Raw genomic sequence first — 19,796 nt, forward strand, 5'->3', positions numbered from 1 at the left:
TTAACCCAGTTTGTGTCTTTGCCTTAAACAATTCTAAAGTGATTCTCAAAGTTTGTAAGCCAAGAGAGTGGCTTTTAGTTTTTAGACTAAATCAACTTTGCACAGTAGCAATATCATAGCCAATGAGGTTTATCCGAGGTGCAGTCATTGCTAATTGAAAACTTTAAAGGACTAAATCTTAATGCAGAAAATAAGTTGATTTTAACACAATTGTTCATATTAAATGAGGTCAGATTTGGATTTATATAGTTTCAGCTGCACGGCTCCTTGACTAAATGGTAGATCTTTGAGTCTCTTCTGTTATACAAGGATTGTAAACTCAGTTTATTAGCTTGAAAAATCATTAATCACTAAGTTTTCAGAAAATCTGAAGTGCAGTCATTTCTCCAACCTACCAAGCATGCTGTACGTCTCAGTCTTTGAGATTTCTCCTCACCCTGCCTTGAATTGTCTTCCTCCATTTATCACTCCTTAGCTTCTTTCTGGTCTCTAGTCAGATTTCACTTCCTCAGGGAGGCCTTACTTGATCACTTTTTTAATGCTCTCATCCATTTCTCTTCATATCATTTCTTGCTGCCTGACTATGAATTATAATTTATTAGATTATGTGTTTTTGTCTATTTCCCATGATATCAAGGACTTTGTTCAATGGAATACCCACAACACCTAAAACTGTGCCTGGCATATAGGAGAAGTTCAATAAAAAATTGATTGAATGAATGAAAGAACATCAAGGGCCCAAATGATTTCTGGGTCCCTTCTACTTTTCCATATTTGTCTTAATGATATGAGGGGCATAAGTTGTGTTATGCTTTTTTTCCCTTCATCTCAATGCAGAATTGAATACCTCAAATTCCAAATGCATCACTTTCAAAATGATTGCTAAGCATGTGATTTTAAAGATAACTTAGTAAAGTTTCTTGGATAAATAAATACATAAATAAGTGGTTCTATTTAAATAAAGTTAAAGAAGGCATTTGCTTCAACTAAGTTAGGCTTAGTATAGCTTATTGGTTAGAAGCCTCAGGAAAGCAAGACTGGGATAAATCTTCCTCTCTCATTGGCTGTGGTCAGCCATGACATACGGTCCATCTTGATATTAAGACTCTAACCCAAGTTACTGCACAGAAGAGTGGAAATATAACGTATTACACTGAAAAAAAAGCACAATTTTAGAAGTCAAGAAAGTCCTAGATTTTAATCCCAGTCTCACTGGTATCATGTCATCCAGGGTATGCTTTTTATACTTTCTATTTCTCAGTTTCTTAATATTAAAAGGGAGAAAGCAATACCCACCTCATCATGTGGTTTTTAGAATTAAATGAAATAATGTATATACAAATACGTAATAAAATCATCTTAAATAAGTGCTATTTTCTCCACCCTCACCCCATTACCATGCTTTTTGCCTGCTCTGAGCCTTGGGCCTTCAGTCTTCCTGCCTGGATAATTGACACTGCTGCTGGACTTCAGCTTCTCCTTGGTTCGACCCCTAGTCCACGAGCACAGTCTGTCCGAATGCCCTATTCATGCCACAAACCCTGTCCTACTGGGGCTCAACTATTTCAGTAACTTCAGAATTAAATTTTCACCCTCAAATCAAAGTCTTAGGTGGTTTTTTAAATACATTTAATACTACAAAGGTTAAATTGTAACTATGAACCACATTTCCAAACTTTTTCTAGATTGTTTCTGCTAAATGCTCAACATGGCCTATAGGAATCCTTTTGAAACCCTCTGAAATCTCCTCTCATTCTAGGTTCATTCCCACTGACAGAAATAGGAACTCCAGGTCTCTCTGCTTCTTTGCGTTCCTCTAAAGTCTTTGCACATGCTTATCCTTTTGTCTCTGCTGTTCCCCACCCACACCCAACTTTCTCCCAGTTATGCTTACCTAGGCCTTCATCTCTCAGCTTAAATGTTACTTCCTTTGAGAAGCTATCCCTGGACACTCTACCCCCAGATCAGAAGAAGTTTCTTTGTTAAACTCATGGCTTAATCTATCTTGTGTTTACAGTATCTTGTCTTTACAGTATTTGTACTTTTGTTTGTATTATCCTTTAGCTAATTTATAATTCCTAAACATTTTATTTTCAAGCTTCTTGAGGCTGCAATCATATTTAATTTTGTTCTCAGTTGTACTCTGAGCACTTGGCACAGAACCTGGCACCTAATAGGTCCATAATAAATATTTAATTAATAAATGAATAGTATGCAGAGGAATATATATGGTAAGTCCTCACGGATAGATTCTTGAAAAGTGTGACTTTAAGTGAAACAAGGTACTGTACATACTGTATGCTGTAGGAACTGAACTCTTGCTGGTATCAATTAAACTATGGTAAAATTAGTTCTACTATCCAGTATGTCAGTTCACTTAAAGTCACAGTTTCCAAGATCCTATCAACAAGTGAGGACTTACTGTACTCTAACTCAAAAATTTCTGATGTATTAATTATATTTTTCTCCTTTCCTAAGTGTGCATTACTTTAATCTGGGGATCCTCATATTAAATTCCAATTTCCACTGGAAAAACCAAGGGAGTTGTTCAGCCCTGGTCATTCATTAATCCAATATTTTATATTTATCACAAGCCACCTTGTATGATAGGCACTGAAAATGCAAGGATGAATAGCCGATGTTGCACAAATTTTACTCTTAATTGTGTAAATTTATATTTCCTTCTTTGGTTGACATATTATGGATTTTAGATATATCACCAAAGATTACAGCTACCCAATATAATTTGTCTTTGTGAATATGGAATGAGAAAACAATTAAGTACATAAAAGTAGCTAATGTTGGTCATGCTGGCACGGAAAATTTACTTCTCAGTATACATTAACAGTTATTTAATGGCCTCCACCAATAACCCTTGATATTGCCATACAAACCTCATAATATACTTTATTAGTAAAAACAGGCAGTATTATTGGTTCCTACTCTTGAGCAACTACAACTCTGCTATTTTAATAAATGACCTCTCATATAATTTTTTTAAGTGTCTAGTTTTCATCTGCTGGATATGTCTAAGTATGTGGCAGTCAATTAGAAGAGATGGAAAAAGGATCCTGATTTCAGAAATCAAATTAAGATCAGGCATATAACAAAAACAATGAAAAACCAAACACCGCATATTCTCACTCATAGGTGGGAATTGAACAATGAGAACACATGGACACAGGAAGGGGAACATCACACTCTGGGGACTGTTGTGGGGTGGGGGGAGGGGGGAGGGATAGCATTGGGAGATATACCTAATGCTAGATGACGAGTTGGTGGGTGCAGCGCACCAGCATGGCACATGTATACATATGTAACTTACCTGCACATTGCGCACATGTACCATAAAACCTAAAGTATAATAATAATAATAATAATAAAAGAAAAAAAAAAAGAAATCAAATAACCATGTGATTTTACTTTGCAATCACTACATAATCATTTATTAGTGTCATTAATGCTCACGAAGATAAATTTCTCCATTTTAAACAGAGACACTCAGTGAGCAGTAACCTGGTTTTTTTTGGAATTTCGTTCTTTAGGAGGGCTTTCTTCTGTGTTTTTGTGAAGTTGCCCATAAGAGTTATGTCATTACATATAACCAAGGAAACCACAGGAAACTTGGTTGCTAGGAAACCCCTGAATTGTCTTGATGAAGATCACCGCAGTAGGCTTGGCTTGACTAGAACAGATGCTAGGAAAATAAAATTACAAAGTTACAGTCACTTTTTTTTAAACCTAGGATGTCTCGTTAATTGGCAGTTAAATCTTTTCACCTAAAGAACCTAGAAAAACTGTTTGTCATGTCTGAAAGGCCATCACATAGGTGGAACAGGGGCCACAACAGGGTGCTGTCAAGGGCACTGTGATAGTGTGTGAGACTCCACTGCAAGGAACACATTTTTTCTTTTCCCAATTAATTTGGCTACCTAGGGAAAGGGGTGTGGTGACAGCTACTGTCATCTCAACTGAAGGATAGATTTTAAAGAACACGCACTTGTAATTAAACATTTTCAGACCTATGACTTACAACATTCTCTAGTTTCCTTCATACAGAGTAAAAGAAGTCCTTTCCTCTTTCTCAAAAATGTTAAGATGTTTTTTAATTATGAGTAATGTCAGTGTCTATATATATACATACACATATATACACATACATATATATGTGTATACACATATATACACATACATATATGTGTATACACATATATATGTATATATGTATATACACATATATGTATATATGTATATACATATATATGTATATATGTATATATACATATACACGTATATATGTATATATACATATACACATACACATATATACATATACATATACACATACACATATATATATACATACATACACACACACATATATATATATAATTTTGTCATCTAAGACCTCGGGGAGCTTGTAACTATTTGTTCCTCTGAGTAATTTGACTATGATAACACTTATAAGAACAAAGGAATGTCCCAAAATTGGTCAAGCTGCTGAACCATCCAACATAAGTCCTCTCTTAAGACTATGAGGTGATAGGCCACCCAAAGTTCCCCTCAAAAATATCATATGTATGTTCCTATGACCTGTCCTGCCCTCAATGGTACATTATTGATGTATTTATAAATCTATCTAAACCTATTTAGAATCTAAGTATATTTCCAGCTGTATCACCCCTGGAAGAAATAGGCTTTATAGCTTTATAGCTCGTCCATCATAAGAAGTGTACTTCCTTTTATATCAAGCCTACCTCTGAAGGTAATCCTTTCTTTCTACTAATCTACAAATACATTTGCCTTATTAACACTCTTGTCTTTCTACAGTTTTGTTATCTGTATATTAGCTAAGGTCACTCTCTCCTGAAATTCCTATCTCTTCCATGATACCAACCAACTTTTGTTTTTCAAAATGAAGTTATGAGATGTAATTCCTATCATCCCTTCTTCTTTTTCCTAAGAGTTGAGTTTGTCATCTACATAGATCAAGAGTATAGGAGATATTTTTCCATAAGTAGATTTTGAATTTTAGTTTATATACAAATAGATAAAATCTTGTGTGACCAATGGAGAATTTTAAATAAGGTGGATAGTATAAGCAGGCAATCAGATCATGATAGAAAAAGAACTCTATAATAGCATAATGACAGAAGTTTTGGTGTAGAATTATCCTGTGAGCAAAGATAATGGCTCAGAAATGATTTGAGTACTTCATAATACACAGAACAATCAGCTGTTTGAGACAAAAAGCCAACATACCACAAAACAAATAGTTTACGAATGTTTAAGAAGTTTACAAATGTTTAGAAGTTGATGTGATTATATCTTATGCAGTTGTAGCAAGGTGACTGACTAAGCAACTCTTTTATAGCGTGCCTATGAAAAAAAACCGCTGTATCCTCAGAAACAAGATGTGGAGTTTGGGGCCATTGCAAGGTGAATTAATTTTACAACTTTATCTAAAGACAGCCATTAATAAATGTGAGAAGATCTATGTTAGCATGACCACTCAGTCCTGTCCTTGGCCATATCTTGCTTTAATTATTTTTATTTTTATTTTTTAACAATTTCTCAGATAAACATGGAGATAACATTTTCAAGAAATCTGAACACAACACAAATCTGAGAGCGATAGCCACCATAAGGTATTACAAAATCAAAACACTAAAATTGAGTAACTATCCAAAATGATGGATGCAGACTTTAATAGCGGCTATGTAGTGGATGGCTATTGTTTACAAGGTACTTTGTATACCTTGTCTCTAATTCTCACAGAGTTTTGGAAAATTCAGTATAATTATTTCCAAAAATGAAAAAACTGGAGCTCTAAGAAGTTGTGTAACTTTTTTACAGTTAGTCAATTAGTGACAGAGCCAGGACTTGAGTCCATGTCTAGTCACCTCTTTACCAACCAGACTGGCTAGCTTATGCTTTCATAACAACAATGTCAATCTCAGTGGCTTAATGCAGTACATTTTATTTCTCATTCTCACTACGTGTCTAATGGGGGTCATATGGAGAACTCTGCTCAATACAGTCACTTCGGAACCCTTGTTGATAGGGCTTCTATCTCCAAGGCTGCAGATGCAGAAAAAAACGATGTGACGAATCACAAACTAACTCTTAAAGCTTCTACCTAGAAATGACATGATCTGTCTACTCACATTTCAAGAGCTAAAAGCTGGTCACGTAGCTAAATCTTACTTGGAGATGGGGGAAGAGGAGGGATATAATTGTATTGTTTCCGGGAGAAGAGAAAAAAAGCCCCAATGACTACCAGGCTCTGAAGCCCAAGTTTTGACCACTTTACTTTGTTGAATATTCAATAGCATGACATTGAAAAAAGATAAATTAACAGGCTTCTACTTCACTTAGTCTAAAAAGGTGCAAAAATACAAGAATAGCATAGGGTAGATCTGACACAGTAGGAAAAAATGTAAAATTATTTAAGAATTATTAGAACAGAATCTGTAAATGAGACACCTATGTAGTGCAGCTGTATGAATAGGTTATATTAATAGCGTTGTAAATTCATGATTCAGGCAGACCAATAATTAGTCCCCATGCTCCCAAATCCATGTCTCCTGTCTAGACTTTCCTCCTGAGCCCCAGGCTTCTTTATCTGACTAAGTACTAGACATCTCCAGTTGGATACCCAGAGGTTCTTGGATCTCATCATCCTAAAACTAACTTATTAACTTCCTGTCCTTAAAAAATAAATAAATAGCCCTCTTCTCACAGATGCCTTGTCTGAGTTGACATAGCACCAGCCAATTCCCTAAGTTAGAATCTTCAGATTCACTGTGTCCTCCCCACCCCTCTTCTCTGCTTCAAACAGGCAATCACCAAGTTTATTTAACCTTTACTTAGCAATGTTCTTCCATCCCAACAACCTCAGCCCAAGCTGTGGTTCCTCAGCTAATCTCAGAATTATTGCCATAAACTCTTAACTGACTTCCCTGCCTCTAGTCTGGACTGCTCCAGATCATTTTGCATACTTCTGCCAGAGTAATCTTTCTAATATGCTTTTAAAAATACTGGCCTACTTGCCATTGACTGCCCTTTCAATACCCATAGGAGAAAGACCAAGCCCAACTGTATAGAACATAAGGAACTTCACAATTTTGATCCTACATTTCTGGCTTTATCTTTTGACTGTAAACCTTCATTGCAATATGTGAATATAAAGAACAGGTACAGACTTATCCACTAGTCTCCGAACATGCCAAGCACTCTGTTCTTCCATAACTCCACGCCCTTGTACATGCAGGTCTCTCTCCCAGGCATAAGCACCTTTCTCTTCAAAGTCTGGTGAATTTCCACTCAGTCCTTTAAGACCTAACTGAAATATCACTCTTCTCAATTAAACTTCTCTCTTTAAACACCTCTATTATTATCTTTGTCACACTATATTGGTGCTATTTCTTTACAAGTCTACTTCCTCTACTCAACTACACACTGTGGTAGGAATTAATTGTCCTAGAACTTAATATGGGCCTTAAAGTTTTGAAAGAATTAGGATAAAGACGAGCTGGAGAATAAAATGCTAGTTGGAAGGAACTAATGGTGGAGTTTGCAAAAATCAACATTGGGTTAAGGTTCGCAGAAACAAAGAGTCAAACGTGAAAATTCCACTGGCATAATAGAAAATTAATTTATACAAAGTAAAATGTGGTTATTAGCAGAAGTTATAAGTAAAATGTTATTTACCTAATCATAATAGGAACACTCATTCAAATTCCCTAATGATTATGACATAAAATAAGAAAGTGTGGGCTATCAGAAATGTAAAGAATAGTTCTGAAAGCAATTCATAGTAAATTCCCAGCCCTGGCCAGGTGGCTCCAAAACTCAGCTGACCCTTTACTCTACTCCACCTATCATCTCCTTTATGAAAATCTCAGGTAGAAAAGATACAAAATATTAACATCACACCTGACTGTATGCTCTTCGAGGAATTTTAAATTAGCACAAAGGAAAGTGTTTCCCTTGAGAGCTATTCTGGCATCTTACACTCACATATTGCAATTGGTATATGAGGCCAAAGCAACATGCTTTTAATAAAACACGCTATAAACATGGGATGGGGTGTTTTTCATTACCCTGGTGATAATTCCGCACTTTTCCCATCGGAGTGGAGAGACATTGAACCCCACTGAGCTGATAAAATAGGCTCGATGAATCCCTATAGCGAGAACAGAATTAGCAGTGGGATTGCATAGGTTTCCTATCACAAAAGCCTGGATAGCATTTTATTATTGAAGTTGTCTGATTGCTTTGGTTCAAACTTTTTCCCCAATTCTTTTCTTTCTCTATTTTAAATCACAACAAACAAATGAAACAATAACACAACAAGCAGCAGCGTGGGATGAGTTCCTCATCATCAAAGACAGGTGCGCAAACTTGCAGTCAAAACATCTATTTTTCAGTCTAACAGAGGCAAAGCTTGTCATGATTCCCCATAACCTGTCAAGACCAAGGGAAATATGTACTGCATGCCCTGGATCTTCGTGCTGGTGTGGTTATAATGTATTCAGAACCAGGGAAACATTCTAGTCAGTCAGAGTACCCAGCCACTCTGCTTCTTACAGCAACCTATCATTTTGTTTTCATCGGCTGTCAAGTTATTATTTCCCTAGCTGCATTTAGGGCCCTCTAGATCTCCCTTCTCCCAAAATAAAACTTCTCAGGTGCTCTGAGAGCTGCTTTCCATGAAGGTAAATGCAGGGTGTGCTGCTAGCTCATATTAAAACTTCCCCATTCATTAAATGTGCACCTTCTCTCACTATTAAGAGGACATTTAAATTTTCCTGTCTGCACTTCTGTCATAAAAATTCCATTTTTAATTCAATGACTTGTTCCAAGCCATTTCATCATTCAATGCTTTATGAAAAATTTAATGGTGTCTATTCCTCTAAGGCCCACTAAAATTGCTCTGTGTCCAATGTTAGCTTCAAGTCAGCCTAAGAACAGATACTTATATCTCAAACCTGTAGGTTCATCCACTTACTCCCTAATTCAATGGTTCTCAAATTTTAGTCTACATCAGAAGCACTTGGGGAGGTTGTTAAACCCGCAGCTGCCTGCAAAGACATTGACTCAGGAGGTCCTGGGTAGGGCACAGGGATGTGCATGCTGACAATCATCCCCAGGCGATTCCGTTCTACACACTGGGGACCACTGCTGAGCCAATGAGAACAAAGCCTGGCATAGGTATATTTCCAGCCCCAACCTTACTAATCCTGGTACTTGATGCATCCTAACTGAGTGAACCAGCACATCCCTAAGTCCATCAAGCTAATCCCACATCCCCCACCATCCCTACCCTAACTCTATGCATGTGACTGGCTGTTCACTTTGGTTTCTTGATCAGTACCTCTGTTTCCAACCAAAACAAGAACTGTGCCTGTAACTTCAGCCCAATGCTTGGGACTCTGCCTTGTTCCCAGCAGAGAGAATCCCTTCCTCTGTAGTGCTAGCCAAAGCCCAAATTTCTACCAAAACCTAGACAGATCACCAAGTAGAATGAAGATACTACCACATACCTGAAAAAAGAGTAAAAGCAGGCCAGACCTACCATATCTGATCCTCACTTCCATACCTGAGCCTCCAGACCCCTAGAGCATTGATTTGGAACAGTACCTACTTTGAGGGTTGATCCCTCAGCCCTTCTACTGGATGAGTTTCTTGGGGTCTAAACCAGAGTTTGCTCTGATCCCCACCTGAGGAATTGTTCTTAATGTATTTCACTTTGTTGCTATGATGTCATTGGCCAGACTGAGGGTCATTATAAGAAAGATTCCTATGAAGCTCTTTATTGTAAATACTGTAATAATGTTTGCAAGGGTGTTCACTACTTTACTCAATTTCCTCTTAATGAGAACGCATGGGGAGAAATTTCTGTCTGGCCTTGATACCAAATATAGATTTACTGCTTATGAGCAATTGATTTGCATTTTATCTTCTGAACAATACATTTTGTAAGAGAGAAGGCTCCTGTTTTTTCACCTTTGACTGATAGGAAACAGGACCTACCTCCAGCATTATATTCTATGTTTTAAGTCACATTCCCAGCAACTTTGTCCCCACTTTTATTTTTCTATTTTCTTTCACCCCAACGTGTACTCTCTTGTTACATTTTCTATCTCTCTTGTAAGTGGTATAATTTTTTAAATTGAATTAAGGCTTACCTTTTCTTTACTGACCACATGGACCCAAGAAAATAAGATAACTCAACGGCTGAGGATGACAAATAATCCTATCAACAAGCATGTATTATGTATACACTTCATGCTCAGAAAAACTGCAACTTATCTGAGAGATTATGACATAACACGGAGTGTTCACGCTTAATATACCTACAATGTAGCTGAGGAAAGAAGACTGGCACATACAGAATAATACCATACGATACAAGTGTAATGGTTAGGAACAAGGTGATATTGATGGTTAGCATTTCAGGAGTTTAACAATGAAGGAAATTAGTGAAGGGAGAGTTAGAGATTTCCAAAGAGTTAGTGATTTTCCAAAATAGATAGAACTTAAACCAGCACTTAGGTTATGGAGATAATTTAAGGTTTTTATATTGATAGAATGAGGAGAAAAACATTCTGGGTCAAATGAGGAGCATGGAACGGAGGAGGTACAAACATGGATTCGGATCCTGGATTCCTGAACCTCTCAGAATACTTTTCCTCACTTGTAAATCAGGATAATAAGGTCTATGAAGAATCTTGGCTTTATAAAAATTAAAAATAAACTGTGGAAAACAGCCAGTACAATACCTAGCACCCCTTAAGCACTCAAAGGTTAGTCATTTCTACGACAATAGTGATAAGTCGGGAGGTAGGATTGAGTGTCCCCGGCATGCAGTTTTCACGCTCACTAGAATGCCTGCTATACTGTGAGGAGAAATGGAAAAAATGATTATATAGTTAGGCTGGGGACTGATGGTGGGTGGTCTTATAATTTAGCAGATAGCTTCAGACTTGAGAGAGGAGGAACAAGTGAGCTATTTAAAGTTACTGAACAGGGCAGTGACATGATGAAAGCAGTGTTTAAAGAAGATTAATGTTGCCATGCAGGCAGAGAATGAAGGAGAAAATACTACAGGCATGGACACTAACTAGAAGGCCGTTGTGGTAATAGGCACAAAGCAACAACAAACTACAGGATGAGGGAGGCGGCAGAAGACTGCAAAGGAGAGACTTTGAAATACTTTGAAGAAAATATTTCTTTCTTTGGAGAGGATTTTGTGATTGGCTATGGAGGAGGGATGAATGAGTCAAAAGTCAAGCCTAATCATAGTAATTGTCCTACCCATTGCCTCCTGTTTGTCTTTATCTCCCACTAGATTCTGAGTTCATACAGAAAAAACACCATTTCTGTCTTGTTCACAGATGCCTAGCATAGTATTTCAAATCTAGATGATACTCATAATATTTTTAAGCAAATTTCATCAATGAATAATGAATTAAATTTTGTTCTTGGAAAACAAATCAAATGGATAAATATATATTATTAATGACTACCACAAATATTTATTTATTTATTGAGTCTTTCTACTGAGCGCTTTATTAGCACAGTATATATATTATTTCAATCCTACCAAAATTCCTATACAGTAGATACTATTACTATCTCCATTTAAAACTGACAAAATGAGGCACAACACATTGAGCCAATTTACCCAAGGATACTTAACTAGAAGATGACAGGGCCAAGATTCAAACCCATGTTTTCTGATGCCAGAGCCTATACACTTACTCAAGGAAATGGGAATGGGCCTTGGAAAAAGAGAAAGTCCTGTCAAAAGAGAAACAGAAGTGATGGAAACCAGATAACTTTTTTAACCTTGTACTTCATAAGAATTTAATCTTCATATCAATTCCACAGGTAGGTATTCACTTAGGTTTAAAATGCTCTCCTACTGTGGATAAGCAAGGAGCCCAGAGAGAACAAAGGAGGCTCCTTGTTCTCAGCCAACAGAGGACAGTAGATGTGAAAAGCAAAATAAGCATAAAAGCCAATAGTAAAAGAAGACTGCAAAGTAGCACCTGATGAAGTATGCAATGAGGACACAGGTTAATCAATGCTGGGATCTGGGGAATGGGAGTGAATGCTATCATATTCCTTTGTTTTAATGCTCCTCTGATTTTATTTTCTTACTTCTTTCTGCATATGCCCTTCCAACTCTCCTTTTGTATTATAAGACTGTATAAAATATATTAGTCCATCTAAAGAGTATTTCACTAAAAGCTTCCTTTCCAAGCATCTGATGACATGTTAGACTAGATGACTTGTGAAATGAGTACATGCTATTTTAACGGGCAAAGTGGTGTTTTTGCAAATCCAGAGTATTCATAGCTACACACACACACACACACACACACACAGAGAGAGAGAGAGAGAGAGAGTTTTACTTTTCACTCCCGTGTAGAATGTTTTATAGTAAAGAAAAGATGGACTTTTATATATCCACCTGTCGTGCAGAGCAAACTGTTACAACACTGACCAAATCTCTCCAGTACTACCACTATAGCCTGGACACTTTCTACTAGTTCACATTGCTACCAGGGTTCCTGACAAAAAATGAAATTTCCTTTAGAGTCATCAACAATATAGAATTGAATTGCTAATTCCATACATAGAATTTTCTTTATTTATTATATACACTTTATTCTACTTGAGAAATTAGTACAGATAGATGTTATTAGAATATATATTTCAATAAGATGTTTAAACATTACTTCAAAGAGATTTACTTTCACTAAATTTCTTTTATAAGGTGAATTTTGTTGAAATTTTATGTGGAAAGTGTAGACCTCAGAACATTTGGGACATGGAATATCATCTATGTAAGATTCTCAGACAAAGGCTGGTGGGACTTAACATTCAAGTGAAGAGGACCTAGCACTGAAGGTTTTGAATGAAATGGAGAACGTTGATAACAGAAGAGATGCATGCAGTAGGTAAATTAATCTCAATTGATGCCACTGTTAGACGCTTTATCTCTTACGACTAAACAGCAATTTTTATGGGGGAAAAGCAAGAAATAAGAGACTAAAATTGAATTTCCTCACATGGAGCAAAAGACCATGGAGAAAGCTCTGTAAAAGATGCAATAGCCATGAGTAAGTAAGACCACAAATAATGGAAGAATGTTTTAGAAGTTCTGGACTAAGGACCAAATGGAAGATGGGAGATCTCTTTCTCATTTATACAACATGTTCTCACTTACAAGTGGGAGCTAAATATTGGATACACATGGACATAGAGATAGGAACAGCAGACACTGGAGCCTACTAGTTGTGGAGAGAGGGATAGGAGCAAGGGCTGAAAAACTACCTATTGGGTACTGTGCTCAAAACCAGGATGATGGTTCAGTCATACCCCAAACCTCAGCATTATACAATATACCTCTGTGACAATCCTGCACATGGACCCACGATTCTAAAATAAAAGTTAACAAAGAAGAAAAGAAAAATACGTTTAATATTTCAAAATAAAAATCTCCAACACTCTAATAAGGGATAAGAAGGCCAGAGTGTACCTGTAACACATGGTGACACCTTGATGTTGCCTCTAAGATGGGGCCCCTCAGCACCTGGGGACACACTGGCGAAGACATGCTTTTCCCACTTTGTTTTCTATAGACTTCCTATCATTTTTATTATAAAGTCAGGCTATTTCTGCAATAACATCCAAACAGTAAAACCTTTGCCAATGTTTTCAATAATTATGTTTTGAATTTCCCTCATGTAATGAAGCCTCTTCTTTTCCCTTTTTTCCCCAATACTATAATTCAAGTTATAAAGCAGTATCTTTTCGCTTGCTAAAAAGATAACAATATTATTAGACTGACTGGTTTTGTCAACGCATCTTATTTGCTCAGTTTTCAACAACTTACATTACAGGCATGTTCTACTGGTAGTGTCATGGTGATCTGTGGAATTTGGTTGGTAACACTTTGACACAATTTTTTCTGTATGAACTGGAATAACTTTCTCACTTGGGAAAGGAAAATGCCATGGCACAAAACCACAGAAATGTCAGTCTGGTCAATAGCTCCCATTATTCTCAGAGATGTGCCAATGAAACGAAATCCTAAAGAATAATTTTTAAAATATTGGTATTCTCAGCCTCTCTTACAGAGTTAGAGACCTAGGGTTTTTCAGGACATATAGAAATATCTGAGGACAGAACGGGCTTTTGTTGGGATGAAATAATTGCTCAAATTTGAAATTAATAAACATTAAAAACAGCAGACCATTTAAACTGTCCAGCAAGTATTAAAATTATTTTCGTTAAAGCTTGTTAGTATATATTTATATGCTTATTTTTATTTCTTTGAGGAAGATCTTCTACCTCATAATTGGAAAGACTACTTCACAATTTAACAAATTGTATTTTAATAGAGTTCTCACGTACTTCATTTTAATACTTTCATTCTCAGTTCTGTCTCATTGCTCTTAATAGTACTTCATTGCATTACACAAAATATTTTTTCCTCCTTGACATTTAATATCTTCAAATAATATCAAACAGCCATTAGCTCTCCCTTTAGTCCCCACTCCGTCAAGCTGTGCTAATTAGCTCCTTTAATCTTTTCTCTAAATAACTCTCTCTATTCTCTAATCAGTTTGTGGTGAATTCTCCGAAGTTTCTTTAATTTGCGGGAATTTGGTGAGTGGCATTACATGGCATTACAGATGTACTACAAAAATGATGTGCTACTACTCTGCAGAGTATCTGTTGGGAATTTAAAGCACTGGCATGTTCATGTGGCATATTTCACATGTAACCTGTAGGCTGCCAGATATACAAAATGACAGAGATAAAGGGTCCGAATCCTCAAGCTCCCTCAAGTCACCAAATAGGGCACCAGTGTAACTGTGACCCAATCAGCAGGAGTTTAACTATAAATAGTTATATTTTAACTAGAAATACCTGTCCACACCCCAGGGTCCACTGAAAATAAAAAAGCATTAAATGAAATTGAGAGAGACCGAGAGAGAGAGAGAGAAAAAAAAAAAAAAAAAAACAGAAGCAGAGAGAGACAGAAACCGAGACAGTGAGAGAGTGTGTTCAGAGCATACATTTTCATTTTTAATTCTGTTTTAAGAGAATCAATACACACTACAAGAGAAAGATGTGCAGTCTATCTGGTGGCAATATCCGTCCCATTTTTTATCATCAGGGTTTATTCATTATATCTACATGTATTTCCTGAATAAATAAGGGAATTGATGAGTGGATTGTGGGGATTAGATTGGGTCTCTTTCTCTCCCTTATGCCCATCCATCCAAAACTCTAAGTGGCCCACACTTGAAGAGAGCAGGAGTGTTCTTTGATGAAGGTGATAAAGTGGTTTTTCCCACCTGCTAGAAACTCTCATGTATTATGCGCTTTTCATATGAGGTCTTGTGCTAGGCTGTGATGCAGAAAAAAATGAAAAGACAAGATTGAAGATCTATGAGCAGATTTAAAGTACAATTTATGTTAGTGATAATGAGGAAGCTGTCACGATTTCTAAAAGATGAATTGCCCAGTAAACACTAGAACAGGTTGGAGAAGGGAGAAATAACCAATTTTGTCTTGATTCTAGAGATTAAGCACATGCTACATTGGTGGAGAAAACGGGAAAGTGCATATAAGGAGATGGGCTGCTCAACATGGTGATTAAAGAAAGAGGCTTTAGGCCGGGCTTTGTGGGTCACACCTGTAATCTCAGCACTTTGGGAGGCCGAGGTGGGCGGATTGCCTGAGGTCAGGAGTTTGAGACCAGTCTGGCCAACATGGTGAAACCCCGTATCTACTAAAAATACAAATAATAATAATAATAATTAGCCAGGCGTGGTGGCATGTGCCTGTAGTCCCTGCTACTCGGAAGGCTGAGGCAGGGAAATTGCTTGAACCATGGAGGTGGAGGTTGCAGTGAGCTGAGATCGCGCCACTGCACTCCAGCCTAGGTAGCAGAGCAAGACTCCATCTTGAAAAAAAAAAAAAAGAAAGAAAGAGGCTTTAAGCCAGCTAGAAAGTAGTCTCAATTTCAATTCTGTAGTTTACTAGCAATGCAACCTTAAAAAAATGGACTCAATATCTCTACTACTCAATTTTCTCTTTCGTAAAATGGATATAATACAAAGAACCAACTGTTCTCAGTGCTTATTATGTGCCAAGCAAAATATAAATGCTTTACATGAATTAACTCATTTAATTCTCACAAAATCCACAAACTGGCTACCACTGCAAGAAATAATTTTTACAAATTGCTTAGAACAGTACAGAGGATGTGATAATCATTTGAAGAGGTTGGGTATGATTATTATTACATCATTGTCACCATCTGAAGATATGAAAAATAAAGTACATAGAGTTATGTTATTTGACCAAGATCACACAAACAAAAATTGGTAAAGGCAAGATTTGAATCAGGAAGTCTATTTATTTCTAGAGACTGAGAACCCAAGTTCTTCACAATGTGGCCTTTAATAATAAATTAATACCTCTCAGAAGTACCTGGCACTGTCCCAAACACACAGAAAGCCTTAAATATTAGTGAGTATTCTTACTATTGCAGGGCAGACCAGAATTATAGTCAGGGCAGGATACCATTCATTCATTCACTTAACCAAAATTTAGAGAATATCTACATATCCTAGGCACTGGACTCAGTTCTGAGGTCATAAATGTAAGTAAAACATGGTTCATGCCCACAAGGAACTTTCAACATATAAAGGAAATCAAGTTCATAAATAAATAATCAAAGTACTCTGAAAAGTGTGCTATAGGAATAATGGAAATAAAATTACACCTACCTCACTGAATTGTCATGAGAATTAAATTAAGTTGACGTGTGTTAAATGTTTACACTAGTGCCTAGAACATAGTATTTAGCATAAACGCATTAGCTATTATTGATTTTATTGTATTGTAATCATCTGAGTGGTGGTATGCTCATAAAGAAAAAGCAATCAGACCCAGAAAAATGAAACTGAATGCCACCAATCATCATATATAAATATTAACTCAAGATGGATTAAAGACTTAAATGTTAGACCTCAAACTATAAAGATCCTAAAAGAAAACCTAGGAAATACCCTTCTCAATACTGGCCTTGGCAAAGAATTTACAGCTAAGTCCTCAAAATCAAATCCAACAAAAACAAAAATTAACAAGTAAGACCTAATTAAACTAAAGAGTTTCTGCCACCAAGAGAAACTATCAAGGGAGTCAACAGACAACTTACAGAATAGGGGAAAGTATTTGCAAACTATGCAACTGACAAGGGCCAAATATCCAGAATCTATAAAAAAATTTAAACAAATTAACATGCAAAAAACAAGTAACCCCATTAAAAAGTAGGCAAAGAACATGAACAGACACTTCTCAAGGAAGAAATACAAGTATCCAACAAACATATGAAGAAATGCTCATCATCACTAATCATCAGAGATGTGTAAATCAAAACCACAATGAGACACCATTTCACACTGCTCAGAATGGTCTTTGTTAAAAAGTCTAAAAACAACAGATGCTGGCAAGGCTGCAGAGAAAGGGGAACTCATACACAGATGGTGGGGATTTATCCAGCCACTGTGTAGATCAGTTTGGAGATTTGTCAAAGAACTAAAAGTTGAACTACCATTAAATCCAGCAATTCCTTAACTGAGTATATATGCAAAGGAAAATAAACTGTTCTACCAAAAAGACACATGCACTCCTATGTTCATCACTGCATTATTCACAAAGACACTGAATCAACCCAGGTGCCCATCAACTCTGGATTATATAAAGAAAATGTGCTACATACAATGATGGAAAATTATGCAGCCATCAAAAAGAATGAAATCATGTGCTTTGCAGCAACATAGATGCAGCTGGAGGCCATTTTTCTAAGCAAACTAATGCAGAAATAGAAAACCAAATACTACATGTTCTCACTTACAAGTGGGAGCTAAACATCAAGTACACATGGACATAAAGATGAGAACAATAGACACTGGGAAATATAAGAAGAGCAGGCGGGCAAGGGCTGAAAAACTACCTATTGGGTACTATGCTTCCTACTTGGGAGTTGGATTCATTCATACTCCAAACCTCAGTGTCATGCAGTATACCCAGATAACAAACCTGCACATGTACCGTCTGAACTTATAACAAAAGTTAGAAGAAAAAAAAAAGAAAGAAAGAAAAAGAAAGCAGTAGTAAATCAATGGCCTGCACATCAAATTCAGCTCCCAGACTTGTTTTGCTTGGCCCATGGTGTTTTGTTTTGTTTTGTTCTGTTTTGTTTTGTTTTGTTTAAATGTGAATGAGTTGCCGGCATTAAAAACACAGAAGATCATCATATAAAAATTTTGATATTCAGTTTCTCCTGAAAAACCTAAAAATTGGAAAGAACATTTCTGCTTGGTGAACATGAGCATGAGCCAAAGTTTAGCTCAGAAAGCCCAGAGGTCTTCTTCCCATTGCATGGTGCCAGAGACCAACTTGAGGCAGCAAGGCCAGGGCTCCAATTGCACAACTCCTTGTGAAATAGGTGATATGTAGGACATATAGAAAGCCCCTCCTAGATAAGATCTTTCCTAAAAATTTATTCACAGGATTACAATTTTGGTCAGTATTATAAATGGATTTTCAGAAATTTTCATGTCAAAGAGAATATTGTTACATCTCTCAAAAAGAGGGAATAAAGGCCCTGAGAACCTTTTCTAATTCCACAAACTGCATGTAAACCAGTAAATATAAAACCTGGAAATCTCACTTAAAAAAATAGTTCCTTAATAAGTTTAACATAGAATTACCATATGACACAGCAATAATGATACTCTCAGGCATACACCCAACACAATTTTAAACAGCTGTTCAAACAAAAACTTGTGCAAAAATGTTCATAGCCCAGCTGATGTAGGGCAGGTGAACCCCAAAATTGGGGCTTAGCATGGGAGAATTTTTGGCTTTGCTCAGGAAATAATTCAAAGGTGAGCTGGTGGTGTTAGACAGCAATTTTTATTGAAGTGGCAGTGTATAGCAGTAGCAGAGGTATCGCTCCTTGAAGAGCAGGGCTACTCTGGACACAGAGTAGCCTATGGAGTAGCCCTCCTCTGCAAGAAACAACACTTCTGCTGCTGCTGTGCACTGCCACTTCAATAAAAATTGCTGTCTAACATCACCAACTCACCCTTGAATTCTTTCCTGGGCAGAGCCAAAAACCTTCCTGAGCTAAGACTCAATTTGGGGGCTCACCTGCTCTACATCACAACTATTCACAATAGCCAAAAGCTGAAAACAACTCAAATGTCCATCAACAGACAGACACACAAAAGGTGGTGAATCCATAATATGAAATATTATTCAGCCATAATACTACACCATAGATGAACCTTGAAAACATTATGCTGAGTGGAAGAAGACAAACACAAAGGCCACATATTATATGATTTCATTCATATGAACAGTCAGCTTAAGCAAATTCATATAGACAGAAATAGAAAGCAGATTAGTGCAGCCAAAGACTGGAGGAGGGGGAAATGAGGAGCAACTGGTTCAATGGGTACAGAATTTCTTTTTGTCGTGATCAAAATATTCTGAAACTAGATGGTAGTGATGGTTGTAAAATAGTGTTTATGTACTAAAAGCCACTGAGCTGTAAATTTCAAAGTGGTTAAAATGGTAAATATTGTTATGTGTAATATTAGTACTATTTAAATAAAGGCATTGCTCATAGGACTTAGGTTTTCAACGAGCAGGGGCTTTGTTCTCTTTTGTCCAATTATCTCTGTTCAGTA

At 36.7% G+C, this 19,796-nt stretch overlaps 1 protein-coding gene and 1 pseudogene across 3 annotated transcripts in view; one reads left to right on the plus strand and one right to left on the minus strand.

The window, feature by feature from the left end:
* PDE4B (phosphodiesterase 4B) overlaps positions 1–19,796 on the minus strand; it is a 597,395-nt gene that overhangs the window by 269,918 nt on the left and 307,681 nt on the right. The window lies entirely within an intron of this gene.
* LOC112130889 (U4 spliceosomal RNA) lies at positions 94–215 on the plus strand (annotated as a pseudogene).

This window comes from Pongo abelii, chromosome 1 (assembly GCF_028885655.2).
Source record: "Pongo abelii isolate AG06213 chromosome 1, NHGRI_mPonAbe1-v2.0_pri, whole genome shotgun sequence".
Taxonomy (NCBI): domain Eukaryota; kingdom Metazoa; phylum Chordata; class Mammalia; order Primates; family Hominidae; genus Pongo; species Pongo abelii.